This window comes from Gymnoscopelus microlampas, assembly GCF_963454915.1.
Source record: "Gymnoscopelus microlampas genome assembly, chromosome: 19".
Taxonomy (NCBI): domain Eukaryota; kingdom Metazoa; phylum Chordata; class Actinopteri; order Myctophiformes; family Myctophidae; genus Gymnoscopelus; species Gymnoscopelus microlampas.
In genome coordinates, this window is record NC_139956.1 from 41,844,982 (window position 1) to 41,853,925 (window position 8,944).

Below are 8,944 nucleotides of genomic sequence, written 5' to 3' on the forward strand. Positions count from 1 at the left end.
GGGATTTGTCTTCTCAAGCATATGCTCAAACATATGCCTGATTCTTTTTAAATATTCTTTAGTACGCACTTTCAATGTTATTTTCTATGTCTGACATCAACGTTGATTGCAATCTTAAACCTGACAATATCACAATGTAGATTCATCCGAGTACATCCACTGATTGCTGTGTGTGTGTGTGTGTGTGTAATCAATAATCAGTGTGCCGATAATTTTGAGTACAGTGGGGGAAAAATGCCCCCCTTAAGGATAATGTCTATTTTTGGACCACTTAAAAAACATTTTGATATTAATTCAGTATGTACATGTTAGCAATGCTTTACCCAGAACACTTAAATGGGCACAATGTTGAAACATTAGATACATTTCATGTTATAGTACAAAAAGAAAACAAATTAGGTGAGACAATGAAATGTATCCAAGGATGCCAGGAATGTGCTGACATCAAATAGGTCACTGTTCTGGAGACAAATTCAGGGGGGGGGGGGGTTTGACCTCAGGGGGGCCTTCTGCCCTACTCAGAGTGAATGATTTAAATGCTTAGATCTGCATCACTAAATGCCAAAATGATGAGGAAATAGTGGATGAAATAGGATTCGAACCTTTAACGTCAGTATTACAAGTCTAATGTTTTACAATCAAGCTACCCAAATGGATAGAAAATCATGGCTTTTGTCTGTTATTTGAATTATTGAAATCAGTTCGAAATCATATTTAAAAAAAAAAGAATATATATATATATATATATATATATATATATATATATATATATATATATATATATATATATATATATATATATATATATATATATATATATATATATATATAACTGTTTCATGAGAGCAGAAATGTTAATTATGTAGCTTATTTATACTATTTGGATTCTTATCTAGCCTATATTTGCGCTTGAAGGGGGTGATTTTTGGGCCTATATCGAAAATATGAAATGCGTAAATGGGGGATGGAAACACTTGCCATGAATTAGTTGCAGTTTGAATTAGAAAGCATTGAACTCGCATTAAATCGCTTTTGCACAGTTTATAGATCCACATTTTGTAATATAATTAGCCAAGCCAGCTAGTGGGCTATTATACCTATAGTTATGATTCATAATTAGAAGAAGAGACGTTGTGACGTGGGGTTTGTTTAATAAAACCAAACGCATTTCCAAGTGCAAAGCCTGCATTTCAACTAGCCTACCAGACTAATTTTAGATGGTAAACTTAGGGTAATGAATGCTGTAATGACACGTTCTATATAAAGTACACTTTAATACGATATTAATAAAGATCATCTGTCATCATAGGCCTACCTCATGAATGAGTTTGTGCACAGATCCAGGCTCCATTAAAGGCTTGCATTTAGTCTATGATGCTTTTTGTCCCCATATAGAAGCTAATAACTGTATTCATCTTTAAAACTCGTGTGAAACTTTGATCAGAAGTCCATCATTTGGGGTTTAATGGTCAGTCAAAGAGACAAGGACCACATGCTGTGGGCATATAACTATCATTGTGCACAGCGGCCTCCCCAGCACCTCAGGTTGACACAATTATAAACAAGTATAGCCTATAATGAAAAGCTACAGGACAAGGGAGCTTTCATCTCCACAACCCCTGAGTGCAAGTTAAGTTACAGCCGTCTGTAAGCCTGCAGATGGATCGATCATGGATGCTCTATTGATAACCCAAATGCGGGAAAACTTGCGACCAACGGTGTCCACATTATCCCCCCACATATAAACATGGGTGCAAAATATGGCATAACTGACCGGTGATTAGCCTACCAAGTCCGATCCAATTCAAACATGTCTGCGACTGCAACTTAATTTCGTTCATAATTAGGCTTAATTGGCTACTATTACCAGACAGCCTTATTGAAAGCTTCTGGACAGCTTGAGGACTTGCAGCCTATATGCCAGCCAGCCCATGTATTATATTTTTGTATAGCATAAAATGAAATACAGAGTAGGCTATATGCTATTGGAATTTTATAGAGGCGCGCCCAAATAATTAATTAGCTGCATCATGCCCCTGAGTGCAAACTCTGCTGTCGCTCAGTCTCCAGCATTGAAGCATGTTGACCACAGCAGAGAAGAGGAGGACATTTATTAAGACTACTTTGAATATGTTATGAATTAATACATAAACACATGTCAGAAACAGTTTAATTCAGCACTTATCTAAAATTAATCATCTGACCATTTTTGAATGAAAGTGGCTCATATAACGCAGACCCAAATGCGCACTGCGTGCCAACTGATAGGCTGGATGGCCCAAGATGAAAATGTAAGTGAGAACGCACAATGCCATTGACAGACAGTATAGGCTACAATGCAAATATTAAAAGATAATGCTGTAGTCTGTCGTCTTGTAGGAATTAATGAGGCCATAACTCCACCCTATGAGAGCCAAATAATGGGAACAAACGATACCGAACAAAGTTTAGTAATATTGCTCTGGCGGAGCTGCAGCTGATAGACCAGGAAAAAAAGATATAGCTTATTATTATTTAGTTAATTTAATGTGGGGTATTTAGAAACAAATATTAATATCTAAACTGTATCAATGCCACTAACCTGGATACATGCATGTGATTGATAATAATTTTATATTTTTTAGGCTACACGATCACACAACGCGATGCAGCAAGGCAAGCCAGGCGTTCACACGATGCGGTGATGCAGCAGGCCACATTAATCACGCCTGCTTTCTGCGCTGAACGCACGCACACACACACGCACGCACGCATAAAAAAAAAACAAGTCACATTACACGACACGTTCACACGCTGATGCAACACGGCACGCTTGCTTTCGTGTAGTGTATGCGCAGAACGCACGCACACACGCACGCACGCACGCATTAAAAAAAAATCACACGTTCATGTGACGCGTCAAGGTTTGACGTGGCACGGAACGAGCGCCATACACACACACACACACACACACACACACACACACACACACACACACACACACACACACACACACATTCACACGGTGGTGATGGCAGCTGATGAGAGCAGTGGTGGAAAAAGCAACACATTTTTTTGACTCAAGTAAGTAGTATCAATATTGCAATGAATAAATATTCTGCAAGTAAAAGGCCATCATTCAAAATATACTTGAGTAAAAGTACAACATTATTGGTATTAAAATGTACCAAAGTACCAAAAGTAATCCATTCTGCACAGTCATTGTGCAGAATGTCCCATTTCACAAGTTTTTTTTTAAATCGCTTGAAAATAGCAGATCTACAAGCTCACAATGCGTCGCATCGTGACGCATTGTGAGCTTGTAGATTGGCTATTTTCAAATTAGTGGTTAGTGTATGTTTTGTAATAATAATAAAAACCTACAAAGTAATGAGTAACTACGTTTTTTTTAATTGTAAACATCATCACATTCTCCATTTGAGGTAGTCTGAGCTTGTTTGCTTTCATTGAGCATGTGTTCTTCTTTGTATATGTGCACAAGTCAAAACAAAACTAACTCTTCTATGCTAAAACTAAATGAGTTACATTGAGTTTTTCCATCAAACATGACTTATCATGTGCACTGGTCAATTACAACTACCCCAACAAGTAGCACTTACTGAATTAAAATGACATGTCAGTGCTAAAGTAATAATGCTAATAAAGTAATAATAGTGACAAAAGTTTAAACATTCTACTTTCCCCAGCATGATCTCTTACCTACTGCTCTGACTGGTGTCCTCCTTCAGCTAGTAGCCATGCTATGACTGCCAAGAATTGTGAACACAGTATATAGGGAATGTGAACAAAACAACTCTGTCCTGGGTCGTTGTAGTTCTGTCCTGGGCCATTATGGTAGTTTCATTGGTACTTCACACATTGCTCACCATCACATTAAATTCAAGCCATTTGCAATTGATTAGTTGGCTGGTGCTTTTCTTTCTTTCTTTATTTTTTTTACCACAAACGAAGATACTAAAGTATATTTCCATCAAGATTGAGTTATTGTTTTTACACTAATCAATTAAATAACAGTGACAAAGTGTAAAAGATGACCTAACAGAACCAAGACAACCCCAAAGGGAAGCACTTATGAATTAAAACATCATCAATGCCCCCATTAGAGGTAATCTGAGTTTGTTTACATCAAGCCTTCTTGTTATGTGTCAGTTAAAACTACCCCAACAAGTAGCATTTACTGAATTTAAAGGACAAGTCAGTGCTAAAGTTAAAGTAATAATAGTGACCGAATACAATCTGAATGAGATTCTACCCTTCATGGCTGAGTTCTTGGTAGGTGCACTAGTCAATTAAAACTACCCCAACAAGTAGCACTTACTGAATTTAAAGGACAAGTCAGTGCTAAAGTTAAAGTAATAATAGTGACAGAATGCAATCTGAATGAGATTCTACCCTTCATGGCTGAGTTCTTGGTAGGTGCACTAGTCAATTAAAACTACCCCAACAAGTACCACTTACTGAATTAAAAGGACAAGTCAGTGCCAAAGTAATAATAGTGACAAGGGATGGAAGATGACAATACAGAGCCAAGACAACCCCAAAGAGATGCACTTATGAATTTAAACATCATCACTGCCTCCATTTGAGGTAGTCTGAGCTTGTTTGCTTCCATTGAGCATGTGTTCTTTGTATGTGCACGAGTCAATACAAAACTACTCTTCTATGCTAAAACTAAATGAGTTAAATTGAGTTTATTTCCATCAAACATGACTTATCATGTGCACTGGTCAATTACAACTACCCCAACAAGTAGCACTTGCTGAATTAAAAGGACAAGTCAGTGCTAGTTAAAGTAATAATAGTGACAAAAGTTTAAACATTCTACTGTGACTGCTATTTTTGGTTAAAGTGCTCCTCAGAAAAGTGGTTAATGTAAAAAAAAAATCATATCACAAACTTTGTGGACCCCCTGTAGTAACTCTGAGGACCCCTAGGGGTCCCGGACCCCCTGTTGAAGACCCCTGCTCTACACCACAACAAAGAATTGCTCACAAGGCATCGCATTGTTTGCCTATTACGACATGCCCAGAATAGGAAGAATCGTTCCCAAACTGGGCAAACATTTTTTTGGGGGTCCCCAGATGATTAGCTCAATGTGCAACAATGTTTTCTCACTCAACAGTAAACAAACCAACATACAGTAAACTGGTTAGAACTTTTTTAATACCAAATTGTCAAATATTACGTAAGAAAGAGGCAAACATTAAAACAAAAATAATATTAATTGAGTCAAACGAAGTGGATTGAAAGGTCACCAGTTCGATTCCCGACCAGAACATCTCAGAACCCAAAGTCTTACCAAGTGTGTGTTATGTATCTTTAAAATATCATTTAATTAGTTAACACAAAGAGGTCAGTGTCTTATTGAGAATGACCAAGTAGTCAGCAGTTCAGCAGTGTGTACACACACACACACACACACACACACACACACACACACACACACACACACACACACACACACACACACACACACACACACACACACACACACACATACACAAATAAATTGCCTTCTATGCATGGCTGATGAGTTTGCATGCAATATGTCATCATTTCAATATCTGCTTGAATTTGCAAAAAGCTAAACTTTGCTTGACTGCTATTTTTTTTATATGTTATTATTTATTGGTAGAAACAAGTCCAAAGTACAGCTTTAGAAATAAAGTGCAGATTTATTGCAAAATATACACATATTTGTGTATTCTGTCTCTCTGGCTATCTAACCAGCCAGACAGTCATGTCATCCTTTATTCAGTTACACACCTCCTCCACCAGGCGGCGAAAGGCAACAGTACCTGGATCAACTCTATGGACTGGATCCTTGGCTGTGCATGCTTGAAACCAACAAACACATTGAGCCGGAAGCGTGTGTACATTTATGTTCATTCGATCATTCAGTAGCAAGGATCATAGAGTTATGATACATCTGGACAAGGATCCTTAATGTAGGAACATTGAGAGCTGGTGAAAATGTCTCATAATGGAGGTAAAACGAGTCAAATGGAGTCTGTAGGGCTGTCGATAAATGAACACATGACGTCAGTGGGAGAGGAGATATTGCGTGTTTTGGAAACACAGCAAAGTGGTGTTTATTGTGTGAAGCTTAATGTCAGAGTGTTTGTGTTGCGCCTCAGTGCGGCTGCAGAGTTCATGTGGAACTTCTTCCAGAGAGAGATGGAGGCTCAAAAGAAACGAAACAAACTGCAGGACGCGATGCTACAGCCACACATCAAACTACACAGAGCAGGTTGGTCCATGCTTCATGTCAAACACATGTTTACATTCCATTCGAGCGTAGCCACAAAAGTAGCTAAGGTCCTACCTGCTGGCTTGAACAATTGATTGATTGATTGATTGATTGATTGATTGATTGACTGACTACTTTATTAACAGTTTGCAAAAGAAAATCACAGAAAGAACAGTTCACTACAAAGGGATGCTAAAAGGATTAAACCCAAGAAAGCACTATGGCTTGTTTCCATTGGGGTCATGTGTATTCAATTCATTGAAACATTTAGTGACTGACAAATATACAACACTATGCAAAAACATCATTGAGTTGTAATCAAAAAGAAAAATATGTACAGTAAATAGTTGGGGGGGCCGGGGGGGGTAGGGCGGTCACCTGCAAGACCTCAGAAAGGAGGACACTTTTGTGGGGCGCGCTGTGCCCAGTAAAAGGCACTGCAAGGACCCCCAAATGTATATTTATTTAGCCGTGGACCCCCTTCTCAAAATATTTTGAGATATTCAAGATTATTCCAGATTTTTCAAAATGTTATGAACTTGTTAGTAGATCGGCTATTTTTTTATATAGTGTCAACGAGATTTAAATTGATGCTCTATTAAGTCATTTAGCTGGGAACCCTTTATTTAGATTTTATTATCTTTTCCTTTACTTCATGTTTAGATTGTCTTTTTCTTAGGTTTTTGTTGAATGAATTGTTCCTGAGTTAAATTGTCCCAATTTAAATATAATCCACACTGGCATATCTGAAAGAATAAAACAGAGAGAGAGGGGAAGAGAAGAGGAGACTCATGGACTTTGATTTTATTTGTTCAAATTTAGTACGGTATTGGATAGCTCTGCTGCTGTTATTTTGTCCAGGTGGAAAAAGACGAAAGGGTAGTCCTACCTGTTCCGAATTGCAGCCACGTTTTAAATGCTCTTTTAGAGCGGAGAGTAAGGGGGGGGGGGGGGGGGGGGTCCGCTCACCTCCACCACCTGAGTCTCTGAGAAATCTGGATGGGATATTGTCATGGCCAGTGGCCTTGTTTTGTTGCAGGGCAGTCACTTTTTTAAACACATCATCAGTTGTCACCATGGTGAGCTTAAAATCATCTTTGCATACACCTAGATTTTTGTAGAATGCTTGGATGTGCTTTACACCATAAAGCCCAGAGTGAGAGGGCAGTTTGTTAACCAGTGTTGTGGCTATGGTTGTAAAGAAGATGTTTAAGCGACTAGCTACATCTTACAGTTGTATGTTTTCGTCCACTTCATCCACTTTCGTCCATCGAGGTAGTTTATTTTGGCAGATCTGGTCATGGCAAGTACCTTATTGGTGGGTTGTGGGATCCTTGTTGAAGCATTTGGTCAGCTTAGACTTACATTTGCGAGCTTAAAAACACCTTTTGTCTCTGACTTTCATAGCAATCAGTATGTCCAAATTCATCCATGGCTCCGAGCGGGCTTTGACCTTGACGCTATTTAATATTGCTAGGAATTTGGTTTTGAAGCTGAGCCATGCCTCTTCAACCTGTGTACTCCTGAGTTCATTGGACCAGTCCAGCTTCTCCAGTTTGTGATTAAAGGCCTTACGAGAGTAGGTTTTTAGGGATCTGGATATGACTGTTTTGTGACAGCCGGCCTTAGGTTTTTGAATTTTACGGCTACAGAAGATGATATAGTGATCACTTGCATTCAAAACCCCATTCGTGGAGATTCTGGACCTGACTACACTTTGATTTGTTGTGCTGATGCTACTACCACTGATGACAGTGCTGTCAAACAAGTCTATGAAGCTTCTGTTCTGTATCTATGAAATCTATGAAAAGTTGAATTTACAACACAATTTTATACATGTAGTGGGGGTCCCTGCTTCATCTCTCTCTCAGCTAAGGGGTCCTTGGCCTGAAAAACGTTGAAGACCCCTGTTCTAAACCAATGGTTCCACTTTTTAGCTCGGGACCCAAAAGAGAAATGTGTTGTCTCCCCGAGACCCAAACTAGTGAAAATAGCAGATCTACAAGTTCACAACACGTCGCGATGTGACATGTTGTGAGCTTGCAGATCTACTATTTTCTAGCCTGGTTCCAGACGAATCTGCCTTTGGCCACGCGAGACTATCTATAAACTGTAATCTTTAATCAATTTTGTCGACACAAATCAATTAGAATGTTTTTTCGTTAGTTTGTTAATATATATATATATATATATATATATATATATATATATATATATATATATATATATATATATATATATATATATATATATATATATATAATCCTCAAAGTCATCCAACAACCAACAAGCTTTAAACTGAGCAGATTGGACCTTCTGTTCCAGAGATAACGGCAACTTTTGCCGATTTTCAATCGCCAATTTTTGATTGAGTTTTGCCCATTGTCGTCCATTTTTCTTGGCTTCCTTTGAGGACCTTAAAACTAAATATGACCTTGATAATAGACACTTTTTAAAATGTATACAAGTTAGACACTATATTTCAATAGAACAAGGGGGAAACCTTCAAACCATTCAAACTTTACCTTTAGACAATCTATTGTGCAACAAGAATACCATTACAGGGTTAGTATCACATATATACACTGGGGTTAATCTCCTCTTAGAAAAGGAGGAGCTAATGGTAAAGAATAAATGGGAAACGGACCTAGATTATTATTTCGATCGAAGGGAATGGGCTGAACTATGTGAGAA